The 15,261-nt window shown below is 44.2% G+C and overlaps 1 long non-coding RNA gene across 1 annotated transcript; it reads right to left on the reverse strand.

The window, feature by feature from the left end:
• Positions 1–5,851: 5,851 nt before the first annotated feature.
• On the reverse strand, positions 5,852–15,185 carry LOC148400912 (uncharacterized). Its single transcript, XR_015857445.1, has 4 exons — positions 15,075–15,185; positions 14,748–14,867; positions 12,477–12,542; positions 5,852–7,998 (listed from the first exon to the last, which is right to left on the reverse strand). It is a non-coding gene; the product is annotated as an uncharacterized LOC148400912 (long non-coding RNA).
• Positions 15,186–15,261: the final 76 nt, after the last annotated feature.

A 15,261-nucleotide genomic window follows, 5' to 3' on the forward strand; every position in this document is an offset into this window, starting at 1 on the left:
TGATAGACGGACACAAATATGACACGGATGCTTCTTGTCCCATTTCTGTCAGATGCCCTCGAAATAGCAGGTGCCATTATTTATTTCACTTAGTTAAAGAGTGTCACATAATATTCTTCTTCATTCATTTTTTACATTTACACAGTGTTTCCTGTCATGGCTGATAGATCCTACATGTTAGATCGTAAATGAAACATGAATTGAGGGGCATGTTTCGTATAGCTTTGAAGTAATAAATCAACGTCAACTTAACTTTATTCATAGTGCACTCAAAATACAATGCATGTTTCCAAGCAGTTGTTTTACATGTAAAAAAATTAAAAGTAGCAAAACATCCCTAAAAGTATTGCGGGCACCGAAATTTCCAATTTATTTTTAGCCCTTTATTTAAGAAAAACACCCCCGCCCCAAAAAAGTTTCCAATGCCAAACTCAATGGATCCAGTTTTGTTTTCTCACTGAGATACCAAGTCCATTCAAGATGTTTCACATGGTATAAAAGACGATAGGCCACATGTTGTCCTCCCGGGGAAGGGGAGGCGGCATGGGGGATGCCACTCAGTGTTTTCCCACATCCTGACTCTATCATCACATGTTGTACCAAGAGGAACTAGGCTGGCCTTTGAACTAGACACACAGATGAGATGTTGTTATTCCAGGAATGGGCCCGAATATTTGTGGGAAAAAAATTTTTGTCCATGTGACACACTTCCTGTCCTTTGAAAGGGGGCCAATGGAGGAGCGGCCTCACGGGTGCATATATCCATCTTTGAAGCGCAAAGACTCCAGTTATGATTAATCACCAGAATCGCCGGAAGCCATTCTTGGGCTCTCACGTCATGAATTTCTGGATATTATTTGAACGACTGAATCGGTATTTGTTATGTGGCATTATAGAACTAATAATCCCTTGTACTGTCCCAACTCTTTAAAGTAAAATTCAAACTCTGTAAATTATTTTGCCATAAATGTCAATCAATAAATTATATTTTTAAAGTTGTTGCAACTTAAAAGCCTTTTTCAAGGCAAGTTTTTTTTTTTTACAGTTTCATATTTGGATTTTGCCTCCATAATATTTACTAGTTAGAAGCAAAACCAACATAAAACCCAAAAATCAAACTCCCGAGACAAAGTTCTATGACCTTATAACACAGGAGCGGGCCTTTCTTGTGACCAAGAGGCAAAAGCTTTGATGAAAAACAGAATCTGCTTATAATAAGCCCTTTTTTTTTTTTTTTTTTTTAAACTACATCGGCGCCACAGTGTAAAACCAGCCTAATGGTTTGTCCATCTAACATCGTAGGAGGCTGACGCATTGGGGGTGGGTTGGTCCGGGGAGAGGATGTGGCGAGCAGCTGCCGGGCGCTTAAAAAGCTCCGACATGTCGCTTTTATCCGCGGGAACAAAAGATGTTGTAAAGGACACAAGACAATCGGCGCTGGAGTACAGTGTCGGTTCCTGACTCGGGGCCCCATTGTGTCCACCCAGCGTGTGGCGTGTTAGGCGGACGGTCCGCATGGAAGCTCGCCTGGCGTGCGTGGGTCCTTCAACGTGCCAAAAAATGGTGACAACAACTTTAATAATATTACACAAATAATTTATATTATACCCAATAGGAAAAAAAAGATTGCAACCGAGTGTCAAATTACAACGCATTACATCTTTGGCTGGATTTTTATGCAGCAAATATTCAGTAGCATCATTTGCAGTTCAAAGAGTTACAGTAAGCCGCTTTAAGCCTGTTCTGGCCTTAATTTGTTTTGTCACGTTGAGCGGGAAAATCATTAAGCTGTGGCAAAGGACAGTGAAGGTGGTGAGAGGATTTTAATTTATGCAAACATCAAAAAGTAAAGCAAAAAAAAACTTATATACGGGATTAGTCGGTAAATCGTACCGTTAATATCGCCGCTTTGTGAAGATGAGCATGAAATGGGCTTAATACTTACATCTCAATGTATTTGTGTATTTTTAATCTTGGGAATAAAACACCCAACCAGGCCCGATTGGCGGCAACGTGTAACTCATCGTGGCAGAAGTGAAGTCTGAAATTTGAAAGTCTCCTTGAATACAGTGCAAATTTTTTTTTATTGGTACTTGCCATCACTTTTGGTTAGTAATGGTGGCAAATGTAGGCTGACAGAATCGATGCTTGGCTACTATTTGCCTTCAGCGCTGGCTGGCTTTTTGAAGCGGCGGGTTGTGGGGGGGTGGGGGGGTTGTGGGCCCATCCAGAACGAGGACACAATTAGTGTATTCAGCCCAAAACAGCGGGGTACCCCCTTTGATGTGGGGATCAAATGAAGGAGCTGTGTGTTTTTGTCCAAAATGACAGCCTTGCCAGGTTTACTAATGGCGAGCTAATAGAAAAGAGAGGCTTTATGATGCTCATTAATTACACAGGCTGTCATGTGTTGCGGGGGTGACGATACGGAAGGCGGAACGGGGAAGGGGGCAAGGAGAAGCTCTCAAAAAAAAAAAGCTTGCCGGGCCATAAAAGCTGACTCCAGTGAAAGAAAAGAAAGGGAGATCAACTAATGGCTTCCTGAGATAAGAGCAGCCACCAGGACTGAGAGGCTTCAAAGAGACTCTCACTGGAACGAGGGGTTAAAAAGGAGAAGAAAAAAATCTTGGCCATTATCGTCATAGCAAAATTCACACCCAACCTTTGGTGGATATTTGAGGCCTTGACATGGAGATGGCGACAGAAACAGATTTTTTTTTTTTTTTAAATACCCCAAAGATTTACATCATATGTCATAATCTATAATTGCCTCACTGAAATCAGACAGTTTTGAGGGGGGCCATACTGTCTCCTCCCAACCCCACTTAGAACAGGGCTATTGCAACCATGACAACCAGGGGGCGGAGCTAGGGAGTTTTGACGAAGCGAGCAGCATTGGCCAGGTCGGTCACCTTGCATCACCTGTACAATTTAACAAGTGATTATAGGTAAGTATAGACTTTATGAAAAATGACTTACAAGCGCCCCAATTTTATTTGATTTTTTTTAAAGTTACTCGCTAACACTTTTGGACTTTTTTTCCGCATTTATTTATTTATTCATTTATTTATTTATTTATTTATTTATTTATTTATTTATTTATTTATTTGTGTGGGGTTTTTTTTGCTTACTGTAGTGACACAGTAAAATAATTCTATTTTTTAAAACATTCTTTTTGTTCATGTTTCATGTTTTGTTTAATGTTTTTTGTTGTTGTGTTTTTATGTTCTTTGGAGAGCTGGAACAAATTAATGACATTTTAATGGGCAAAAATAATTTGAAATACGAGTAAGTTACTAGCTCGCTCATCAAACGAATTAAACAAGATTCAAGACTATTTCAAAATGACGCAGTGCTAGAGAATCGCTGGAAGAAAGTCGGCCATATTTATATACGGTACACATGCATGTTTAGGGTTTTCATATATACGCTATATTTCCCCTCTGGGGAAGCTAGAACAATGTAATAAAAAAAAAATCTCCAGTGGTTGCTTTGAGCGAGAGACGCCAGCTGGAGGAAGAAAAGTGACGCCGCCAACATCTTTGTTGTGTTATTAATGTCTTATTCTTCAAGGCCGGCTCTCCACTTGTGCCAGAAAAAGTGCCGTAAAAGGAAACATGTGCTTTATTATTTATTTGTTCATTGTAAGAGGCATTTTCACAGCCGCTGAAGAAAATGTTGCTTTTATTGCTTTTATTCCAAAATACTTTTTTGTGTGGGGGGTTGTTGTTGTTGCCAAGCAGCTACAGGCACAAATCTGTGGGGTGGCCAAGAACACACACACACATAAATGTTGTTTTTTGTTGTGTTGGAATTATTTTAAGTCTTGGGGCATGCCTGTTTGCAAGCTAGAGCTAGTCGCACTTAAATGGAGAACTTAGCAGAAAACTAAAAGGTTGACCCCCTCGCCGAGTCCGTGGATTGCTTTTCACAAATTTACCTATTAGAGTTTTTTTCAGTCTATAAAAGCTCCTCGCTAAAAAAAAAAAACATTCTGTAATTCTTTCAGCTACCACAAGATTGCGCCAAAGCCACGTCTGCATAGGAAAGTAGTAATCACTATCAAATAGATATGGTGAAGTGATTCAGTGTGCTGATCTCCCAACTTCTTGAGAGTCGGCATCCAATGCATTATCCAGGTGTCTCGGCTCAACGCTCATGAGAAATACGATACGGTCCCATTTTAGCTGAACTAATGTGTTGACATGTAACCTGAACGTCAAGGCAATAATTAAATTTTCTGTAACGCCGTGTCAACACGCTGGCTGTGGAAATACGTGATCCAACACCGGCTGCAATACGAACGAGGTGCCTCTGCGACCGGGTTGCGGTCGAACGTGATATCAAAGGCTGCTCAAAGTATTCCAAACACCAACGGACCGTTAACGGCCGGCGGGTAATGAATTCCACGGCGGGCCCACGTCTCGGGGCTTAGCTAAATAAACTGTTGTCTGGTTGAGGGACTGGCAGCCGGGGTGTGGGTGAAAATGATGACCTGGTTTACCCGCGATCCGACCAATGACGTTTGCGGTGACATTCAAGCACAAAGTCCTCCGCCAAAGCTTCACCTTCGTGTCCCTCGTGTCGCTGGCGTGGCTACGAGAGAGCCCTCGACTCAGAGGACCCGGCCAGTCGGCCCAGCGATGCGTTACGTGAGATGTTTTCCAAACAGAGGGTGTACTGACCCCTGAAGCTGGGTCACCGAATGATTCCCCCCAATGTCCAGCACCAACTCCGCCAGAGCTTTTCACAATAAGGCAATTCATCTCCACGTAATGAAGTGGTGTTCCCACAGACAAGGGAGGCAGGTCGGGGCCACCAATGTGGGAGGGGGGGTGCGGGGAGGGGGGGGGCAATGGTGATGTCATCCTGCATCAGGCACATGTACATTCAGCACGCCATTAATACGTGCCTTGTTAGGATGTAGCGGGATTGGATTAGCCAATATATTAATCTTCGAATATATATATATTTAATAGTTTATATAAATTAATTCCAGTTCATACCAGTCTTGTTCTTGGCTTTACCGACGGACTGATCAAGCTAGCTAACCTGCTAACAAGCTAGCGAACGGCTAACAGTTTACCTACAGATTACCTATGTAACCTGCTCACAAACTCACTAAAAAACTGAGTGATGGACAGAGGTGTCAAATCTAGGTCCAGAAGGTCAAAAGGTTAGCCCCAGTTTGGGTTTGGCCACAGGTGCTTCTACTGAACCGGGGCGGCAGGTAAACGACAATGTGTTCTGGCCACGTGCACCCCGTCCTCGCTCAGCGTCTCCTCGCCACCATGTGTTTCCCTCAGCCGGGTTGACATCAGCGTGGAGGCACGCAGGGGCCTCCTCATCTGCTCCCAATTACAGCTCAACCCGTCGGCTGGGCGAAAAGGACTGGTGGGAAAATGGCGAGGAACGAGCGGAAGACCTCCTCCGTGACGACCATCAAGACCCGACGACCCCCCCCTCAAACAACCACCCTTCCCTTGTGGCCTCTGATACTACATCCAAAGTCAAAGAGTTTCCAAGTTGACTTTGTCCCCTGCCTATTCCGTGCCGGCTTGTCCTCCCACCATTTTGTGTGAGAGACAAAACAGGACACTTCGATTCATCTCCATGGATGTCTCCAGCGTTGCCTGTGCCAAGTGCATATGTTTCTTACGTTACTGTACCGTATATCTCTTGACATATTTATCTGGCATTTCAAAGTGATTTGATTGATGGCCATTTTGTACTTGGTGCCTAATCTTGGGAAAAAAAACCTTACAGTTTTATCAGTCAGTCAAAGTTCAATAAAAACAGAAGCCATTTTTTATTTTATTTTGACAGCTAATGCGATTGGGGAAAAAAATGAAGGAAAAAACCTTTGGCAAGCGTGCTAATGTGTAAACGTAGCCGTGAATCCTGTTTTTAGTATTATTATAACGACACGTGAACTGTACAGTCGCTAAGCGCTCCACTTTGCACATGCTAAAGCCGAGCGCTCCCTTGACCCGGTAGTTGACGCATGTAGGACATTTGCATGGAAGAACCGGACACCCCCCCCCCCATTCCAAAATAAACATCAATTAAAGCCGCCAAACACCAGGAGGGGGGGAAAAAAAAAAAAACAGCTGCAGCTTTGAAACGAGGCGACGGGCAGGCTTCAAACGTGTCTTTTAAGAGGGGCGCCTCACATGGACCCAAGGCCGGGCTCAAATTAGCAAGGGCACAAATTACAACACTCACTGATGGAGTGCGGAAAGATGATGTACGTCAATATATCCCGACATTTTACTCGTGATTGAAGTCGAGAGAGAGGGATGCAAAGAATGCAGAAGAGCGAAAACAGTGAGTTTAGCCTTGGAATCTTTATTGTCGAAACTGTCCTACATTGGTGGGAAACACAAAAAGATTTTTGATTCACTGACAACGCTCGTATGGCAAATCAACTTTTCCCATGGAAGTTAGTAGAAATAACATTCGAGTACTCGTAAAGTGCCGACACATGAAAACTCCACCACGGTAACAAATGACAGTATTTGTGTTTCCAAGCACTGGCATCCGTTTAAGAGGAAGAGAAAAAGAAACGGCGGGGGGAAAAAAAAAAGCTTTGATCTAATGACTTTGGGGTGGAATCTTCTTTGTAAAATGTTAATCTGCTCTCTACATTGCAGATTACCCGCCGCCCCCGCCGCCGCCCCCGCCTCTGGAAATCTGACTGCTCTCAGACGGTCAAGGTAATTTTGACCCACTTAGGCCTTCTTTGATCCCGAAGCCTCTTTTAACAGATCCACCGCACAAGAAACTGATTTTGTCATCCCCTCCTCCACCAGCCCCCAGACCGCCGCCTCTCTCGCAAAGCTGCCGAGTCGAAGCTAAAGCTGCCTAAGAGCTGCCAGAGTTGCTGACAGCCAGCGGGAGTTGAAAGCGCCTTCTAATGCTGACGATCAGTGCGAGCGACTTGCTGCTAATGGCGCGCTCGCCCACTTCAGGGGTGGAGGGTAGGGGGTGGCATTCTGTCAATTTACTTCCAGACGGGAGAGTCTTCTTTTTTTTTTCCCCCGTCTACAAGGAAATTATTAAGTTGGCAAAAATGATCCCGTTTGCGCTCACTTGGTGACGCATCTTGTAAATGGTCATCAGTGAATTCAATCTCACGTTTACACCTTCGGACCAGATCAGGTTCCCGATTATTTAATCATGTTCCAAAAATAATAAACGCCTCCCGTCGGCATCTGTAGAACGTATGACAAAAAGTGAAAAAACCCGCGTTACATTTCTCCTCTGGGTCACATTTGTAGCTCATAAAAAACAATTTGCCACGCGCCCTACCAATAATTAATTGATTCATATAACGCTCCTCATGGCAATTACGCCGCCGCTACTTCTTCCTTCTGTCGAGGGAGAAATGAAAGCCGGCGCCGACACGCGGCGCATTAATAGCTAAAATCGGCAATGGCGCGCAGTGGGGGAGCTCGAAAAGAAAACATGTTGACAGGTTATTAATGAAGTCCTCGGCCTTGTTATTCCCGTTAGGTAACCGTAAGAAAACAGGAAGACTAAGGATTGGCCGGGGAACACTGTTCATTGCCACTCTTACAAAAAAAAAACAGTTTTATGCTAATGTCAAGCTTAATTGGCGGTGAGGAAAATTGGCATAGCGCGGCGAGGAACGACGAGATTAGCCAGAAGAGAAAGAACAAGATAGAGTCTTCAAAAGGCTCGTTTCTGGAGGAATTATAGTTCCCTTTGAACGCCGTCCAACTTTTAAATGCATTAAAAGGCCTGTTGGCATACATGTAAATGAAGAGCTCAAAGGATTCGCATTGCACATCGAGAGAGAGAGAGGGTGCGAGGATGAAGTGGCGAGAGTCCCCGCTCGGCCTCCTTTTCTTCTTTGTGTCGTTCTCGACACCGCCTCGGGCCAAGTGGCTTAACGGGGATGAAAAGAACAACGGCTCGCAGCTCGTTTGGCATCAGAACCCCTCGCCGGCCCATCCAAAAGTGCCAGTGATGGAGCTTTGTACGGTCGCCAGATGGAAGATGGAAGGGGAGGGAAAAAAAAAAAAAAAAGCCTGTTGAGCACCAACGCGGGACCAGGACCGACTGGAATGTCTTTGCCATGTCAACAAAGAGTATGGAAAGTGAGGGTTAGACTGAGTGCGAGTTTCAGGGTAAGGTTTATGGTTAGGGCAACGGCGAGGTGAAGGTTGGGTTAAGGGGAGGGGTTAGGGTTACTCAACTCAGCTTTAGTTCACAAGCATATGAGAAAAAAACTGCCATAAATAAAAAATAATAATAAATGAATGGAATTATTTTGTGTCCCTGTCGGGCAAAGGTCAAGTTCAAAGTCAGTGGGGTCAAGAAACGACCAGCGTGAGGGTGCCAGGAGGCAAAAAAAAAAAATGGACTCCAGTGATGTGGCGGCAACTCAAGGTTGAATGTAAACAAACAACTAATTTTCTAACAGCCGTTAGCTTGTTTGTTGGCCAGTAACCTCACATTCCCCATGATGAGTAATGGAAGGAACGATTCAAATCTCCCGTCACATTTAGTTCTCCCTCTCTCTTCCTTCTCGTAGAAAAAAATGTCGTGAAAACAAGTCGACGTACAAGTCGGAGCTGAGTTCGTTTTAGGACTGAGTTTAGGTTGAGCGTGATGGTTAGCTTTGTGAAAAGTTGTTTTTGCCAATGAAAGAGCTTTTAGTTGCGAGAAAGCGGTCGTTCTTTTGACTTTGTTCAGTCAGTTTGAATCCAAATGAACGGACGGACAGTCTTCTCAAGCCTTTCATCTCAGCGAGTCCTGCGTCCTACGCGGCTGTGAACTTGTGCAGCTTAGCACCGTGAAGGCTACGTGTTTTTTTTCTTCACCCCCCCTCCGTCCTGTGAGCGTATTTTTTCCCCCCCTCCCTTTCTAACCTTTTGATCTAAATCTTCTTAAGTTTAAACGAAGAACTTCAAACTCTCGAGGATTCACTGCTTTCATGTCGTCTCCGCACGTAAATCCTCTTGAGGGGCGCGGTGGCTTGACCGCGCTGATCAAATGCGCTCGCCGTTTACTTTCAGACTCAAACTCGCATTATTTGGCCACATCGAAAACAAGAAAACAAAGTTGTCCGAGCTTCACCTTTGAGAACATAATCAAACGTCGTTGTTGTTGGATGTTTGGGGTTTGATCTGGAGTTATACACCCGGTCCACTTTTAAGAGTAAAGCTTTCTTTGAAATATTGGTTAGGCCTAGACAAAAAAAATATGATCACTTGTTAGCTCATTAGCTTAGCTAGCGTCATGGTGACCCAAAGGTCAGCTCGGATAAGCTTCGGCTCACCTTAATGAGGACAAGCGAGTATTAAAAATGGATGGGCGATGTCTTGGGAAATATTTTGCAGATATTTGAACAGAGTAAGTCAGCAAAAGGACGATGTGTGTCTATCGCGACACAGTTGAAAGCATGTTGTCAGCGCGGTCTGGTTTGAGGATCACACACATTCCAAAGCTTTTGGCTCGGCGGCGAGCTTTTGAAAGCGCTCTCTGATAAGTTAGCGGCGTTCTGTCTTGTGATGCCGTGCCTCAAAGTGATCTGGAACTAACTGGAGCGCCTCCTGCTTGCGAGTAAACAATAATAGGAAACAATATTTGATCAGACTACACATCACAGAGGCTTTTGTGGCATCTTCAGCGTTTCAAAAAAAAATGTGCGATGGCTTTAATTGACACGGGCCCGCTTCATCTTCAAACCCGGCGTCGACGTCGGCAGGCGTCGTAATGACATGAATAAAACATGACGATCAAAGCCCCGCTGCGATTCGTTTGATGGAAGACGACGGCGACGGGCGCCATCTTCCTCTCCACGCCGCCAATTAGCTTACCGATGGCTTTTTACGCTCGGACAAGCGAGACCGCCGCTCAGACAGGCGGGACCGCCGCTCAGACGCACCCCGAGGGACGCTTGGCAAAGGAGGCGAGACCCCCGCTTCTGAGAAAGCATTGATGTTTAACGCAAAGGAGCAAAATATGGGTCTTTAGAGGAGCCATAAAATGCAGTGCAACAAGCAAAAACACTGTTGATTGGATTGTTACAGCAAAGTTGAGACTATGGAGTCAAATACAGGCACGTCCAATGCTAACCCATTTGGTTGTTGTTGTATATCTCCAACCAAAGTTGGTAACCCTAACCCTAACCCCTAACCAAGACCAAAGTACAAAGTTTTGTCATTTGACAATGATCAAATTGGATCAGAGAAGTTGCGTAAGCTGTTTAAAGGGACACGCGCGCACAAATTTGCGTCGTGAAAGGGGCTTATGTTTGCTACTGCACGTGTCATCGCTCGCTCGCACATCATCCCTGTTTTCACTCTTCGTTCACGCGCACTCGCCAACATACTGAAGACATCTGCGAAGCAAAGGCGCCGCCAAGAGATGGAGACAGACGACATCAATCAAACGCAGCATTCCTGGCATTGTTCAGACGAGGGAGAAGTGGAAGAAGAAGAAGGCCAACCGGAGTTCATTGTTAGTATTTGGCCTGGTGTGCCTCATAAAGCAGTTTGGCATTAGCATGTTTGCTAGCATTAGCATGTCGACTCGGTGTGTGTTTTTGATATTTTCCCGATCCAAACAGTTTCTATCTTTACTTTCCTCCTTTTGAAATCCTTTTAAATATTCCACACAGTGGGAGAAGACATATTAGCCAGCTCACCAAGCAGGGAGCATCTTTAACAAGGTAAAAGCATCAGTTACGTTACAAGTTAACAGCAGGCGGCTCCGTCACCCATCGAGGCGGCGTCAGGAGGCTTTGCTCAGTGCTGTGGCGTTTTCAAGACATCACAAGCCACCTCTTTCATGTCGAGATCCCATAAAAATTGGCCCATCATGGTCAAAGAAAATCAGAAGTATTCAGTATGCATGGCTGTAAACACATGCTAAGACGCTATTTGCTCTCCATGTTGCAATTTTAAACTCTGCAGTCTCCAATTTGTTATCTAGTTTCTTGGAGCCCGCTCTCTTCATTTGAATGATTGAAAGGGTGTGTCATTGCTACATTCAATAAATAAAGACAGAAGGGAGCTCCAGGATCCCCCCCCACCTGGAGCTTTATAGCGACACCAACGCTCCCGGTGGACTATCCAAAGGCGTCCATTGAATGCCAGATCCGCTAAATATGGACTTTGAGTCCAATATGTCTTCAAAAGGGGCTAAAAGGGCTCATTATGTGGGCTTGGCTCTTTCAAGACTATTAGAAAGAGAGACGTTAGTCACGGCTGCTTATCTCGCAACCTTATGAGCGGGCGGATTAAAAGATCAAAGGCTGCCTTCGCTTTTAATTTTATAGAAAATGTAAGCTTTTTTTTTTTTTTTTTTTACGGATGTGCCTCGGACGACGATGTAGGCCTGAAGCTCGCACGCTCTCATTCAAAATTATAAAATACATTTGATCCAAGTGCCAGACTTTTTGATTCTGAAGGTCATTGAATCAAGAGCAGATAGAAGAGGGTGTTTGCGCCGTTGTGAGAGCGAACACAGCCGACTCCCGACCAATCGTAAGGATCGCTGGATTCCATGTAGAAGATCTGTACGCACAAATTGCATTCACAACTCTCAACTTGGTGATGATGTTCGCCATCCATCGTACATCCTATTTGTGTGCAGCGTAACAGCTAAATGCTGCTTCACCATGTTTGCTTCTTTTATTTTTGAAGAGGAGCTCATACGCACTTTAGACAGGCTCATTTCAGCTAGACAAGAAAAAATGTTTTTTTATCCTAAGAGTATTTTGTCGGATGCACTTCGTAGACATGTGACACCTGGTGGTAGTCTTTGCCTCTTCGAGTGCCTGAAGATTTGTCAGTTTCGCATGTTAAATAAAACATGTGTGTTTGAATGTCAGCACATAGCGGCAGCGCTCCTCTTGTGTGCTCCTCACCCGCTTCACTATTCAAATGTTCGTTTTGATGTCGGCTCTATAACGAGCGTCGTCTGGAAAATGCTGATGGTCTCGAGAAAACGGCGACAACGCCTCCCCGTCGCGGGGACGCTGTTTGGATTGTCGGGTGTCAACAATCAAAGTGCTCCTCCAGCGACTCTTTTTGCTCCCTTTCAGCCATTTTCTTTTCATGATACTTTTGCAAACACAGTTTTTCTGTCGAATGCTGTGTTCAATAGTCAGCACTGATGCAATATGAATGCTGGACTCAAATTGGGCTATCAAGCACAGTGGTACTGAAATACAAATAAAAACTAGCTGAATCGACTTTTTATGTTTATAAAACTAACAAAAAACTGCATTAAAAATTTAATTTGTAAATTTATCCGGTAAGCTTAGCACTTCCTGTATTATGCTTTTATTCTGAAAGATAACGAGCACCACTTCCGGCTTACTTGACGATTGTTGTACTAATTTTCATGACGTAAAACACGCTCGTAACACATTGGAGGACGACAAGTAATGGCCATTGCAACAAACACTTTTAAGAACTTACATATTTGTGATTACTCACTTTTTGGTTGATGGGCACAGCCAGACAAACCTTGTCCCACTCGCTTGAACCACTTAAATCCGACCACTGAAATGCACAAATGAAGACCAAATTAATAAATGTTTTAGGCATTTACAGTGAATAAGAACATATTTCCATGAACAATAAATTACTTTGACCCGATCTGATCCGCATGTGCTGACCTAACCAAAAGTGAAAATTTTTCAATCAGGATGCATTGACAATAGACACTTCATTGGCATCCTAGTTGCAGGTGTACCTAATGTTGTGTCCATCAGACAAAGAAACGGAGCATTAGCAATTTAGCACCATCAAAAGTGTGAATGTTTGACATGGATGACTGACTCTATGACAGCGGGTGGTGACAGCTTGGTGATCTGTGGTGGTGGTGGTGGTGATGGTGCATGGGTTGGGGGGGAATGGGGGGGGCGGGCTACTATACAGTTGAACTGGTTCAGTGGAGCGAGAGTGGAGCCCCCCCCCTCTCCTAGCTGAGAGATTTGTTAGCCCCTCTATAATAAGCAGAGCACTCTTCATTTCAACACCTTTGACCCCCCCCTCCTTGACAAGCCACTAGACTGTGCAAGCCTGTCAACACTGCTGGTGCACCTATTCAAAATTTTTCATGAACTGCCTTACAATATTACACACAAAAACATTTCAGTTTGCCAGATTGAAATAGAAAACATAATTTTTTGATAAATATGGATGTGACCAGAAAACATTATATTTAAGGAAATTATCATTTGACTTGGAAAACAAATGGTAATGGTTTAGAAGCCTTATGGAGGTTTGTGTGTCTGTGGGCGCGCGTACTTTCTTGTTCAAGCACTCTAATGTATATTTCACTTTTATCGTGTTGTATATATACGACATCATGCTCTACTTTTTGTAATGTATTATTCTGTTTCTGCAGACTCAATTATCACGAATGGATCCTTAAAAGGAGGCGGGCGGCATGTCACACACAACAGGGAGATGCGTATGTGTGTGAGAGAGAAAGGTGTGTGTCAATGTGTGTGCGTGTTTAAAACAAGGGATTTTTGACAATCACAGCCTGGATTTTTCTCCTGAGAATCCGAAGACAGATGGGGGGGGGTTATTGGGGATGGGGGGGGTGCGTTCAAAGCGCAAGCGTGGTAACGGCGGTGCATCAGATCCTTTTGCGTTTGAAAATTTGATTTGAGGGCAGAAGAAAGCTTGAATGAAAAAAGTGAGGGGTCCAAATGTGCTGCCTTTAAAAAAAAAAAAAAACACTCCCCCATTCCTTCAAAGAGACGACCTCAATCTTTTGCAAATATTCCATGGAGCCACATACAAAATATTACAAGAAATCTTACAGAATTAAGATGTAATTTTGAGGGAAAATAAACATCTTGTGATGTTAAAATAAAAAAAATCCCCAGTAATTATGTATTTGTTGTCATGTTACGTCTTAAATCTCGTAACTTCTTTTGACAACGATACAAAACTGTCTGCTATGAGGCCACAGGCACTGCCATCCTCCCTGCCGGTCAAAATAAAAGAAGCTACGTGAAACTGAAATTCCATTACGGGAGGAAATGGTACATCAACGCCACGGGATGACAATAATTGTCCGCTTTGGGCCTCGCTCGGCCCGGCCGGCGGCTAAAGCTCAATTACCATCGACCATTATTGTTCTGTGCCTGCGGCGTGCGGGAATGGCATCACAAAAGGTGCGACTGGACAAAAGCAAGGAGCGGAGGTTGGAGCCCCCGTCACGCTGCTTTTTGCCATCAGCCCTGACAGATGGCGAAGGCCCGGTGTGAGGCCGGCCGCAGCTAAGAGTGTCTTCAAAGTGTCGGCGTAATGTGATGCCGCAAAAACACACGCATGCAAAAGCAAATAATAAAAGAAAAATCAGGTCGGCTTGCTTGTTTGGCTTCTCGTTCTTTGAAATGATCAAAGTGATAAATGTTCCTTTTATTGCTGCTGAAACAGAATGTCTGTCCTCACTCTGACTTCCTGTTTTAAATCCCTTTTAGTCTCTATGAACGAGTCTCGGTGCCAAAGTTTTCGGGTCCCTATCTCCCCAAAACGAGTGGTGGTCGACTCTATTCACGTGCCAACAGCCACAGATATGCCACGTCCTGTGCGGAATCTGAATCAAAGGTTGTGGGAATCGTGTGGCATCAAAGATACTTTTTCAGAAAGAAGATAGGAGGAGGAATAAGAGGGGGGGGGGGGACTTCAAACCCTCACTTGAAAAGGAATGAATAATTGCATGCGCTGTTGTTTTTTGGTGCTTACGATTGAGTTTGGCGGAGCCGGAAAGCTTTGATTACACCTCACGTGAGTCCACTGAGAGGTGATGGTAGGGGTTCTCCTCGCCTCCCAGGAATCCCTCATTCCTGTTCAAAATGTGGAGAGCTGACAATAATGAAAAAAAGAGCGTGCGTTAAAGAATTGCTTGATGCTGCATGCTTTCTTTCTGACAGGAGGAAACTTTAGTCCAAACTCCAGAAACTGTGTTAAGGGTTGAGATAGGGTTATGATTTCGGGAGTATATTTTAGGGTTTGAGTTAGTTAAGAAAAACTAACAAACTAAAGCAAAAAGACAAATAAACAAATGCATACCCGAGCTTAAAGGAATTCAAAAAATGCGCTAGCAATAGTTGCTAACACCTAGCATGCAGGAGACCAGTGTGACGCAGACGTCTACACATCAAAATCCTACCTCATTATTTGAAGACCCAAGTAGCACGCGTCGCCGATTGAACGAACATATGGCAAACAAAAGGATTTTTAGAGTGATCCTGCCCCC

The sequence above is a fragment of the Syngnathus floridae genome, chromosome 3, assembly GCF_059516105.1.
Source record: "Syngnathus floridae isolate MCC-2025c chromosome 3, RoL_Sflo_1.0, whole genome shotgun sequence".
Lineage (NCBI taxonomy): Eukaryota > Metazoa > Chordata > Actinopteri > Syngnathiformes > Syngnathidae > Syngnathus > Syngnathus floridae.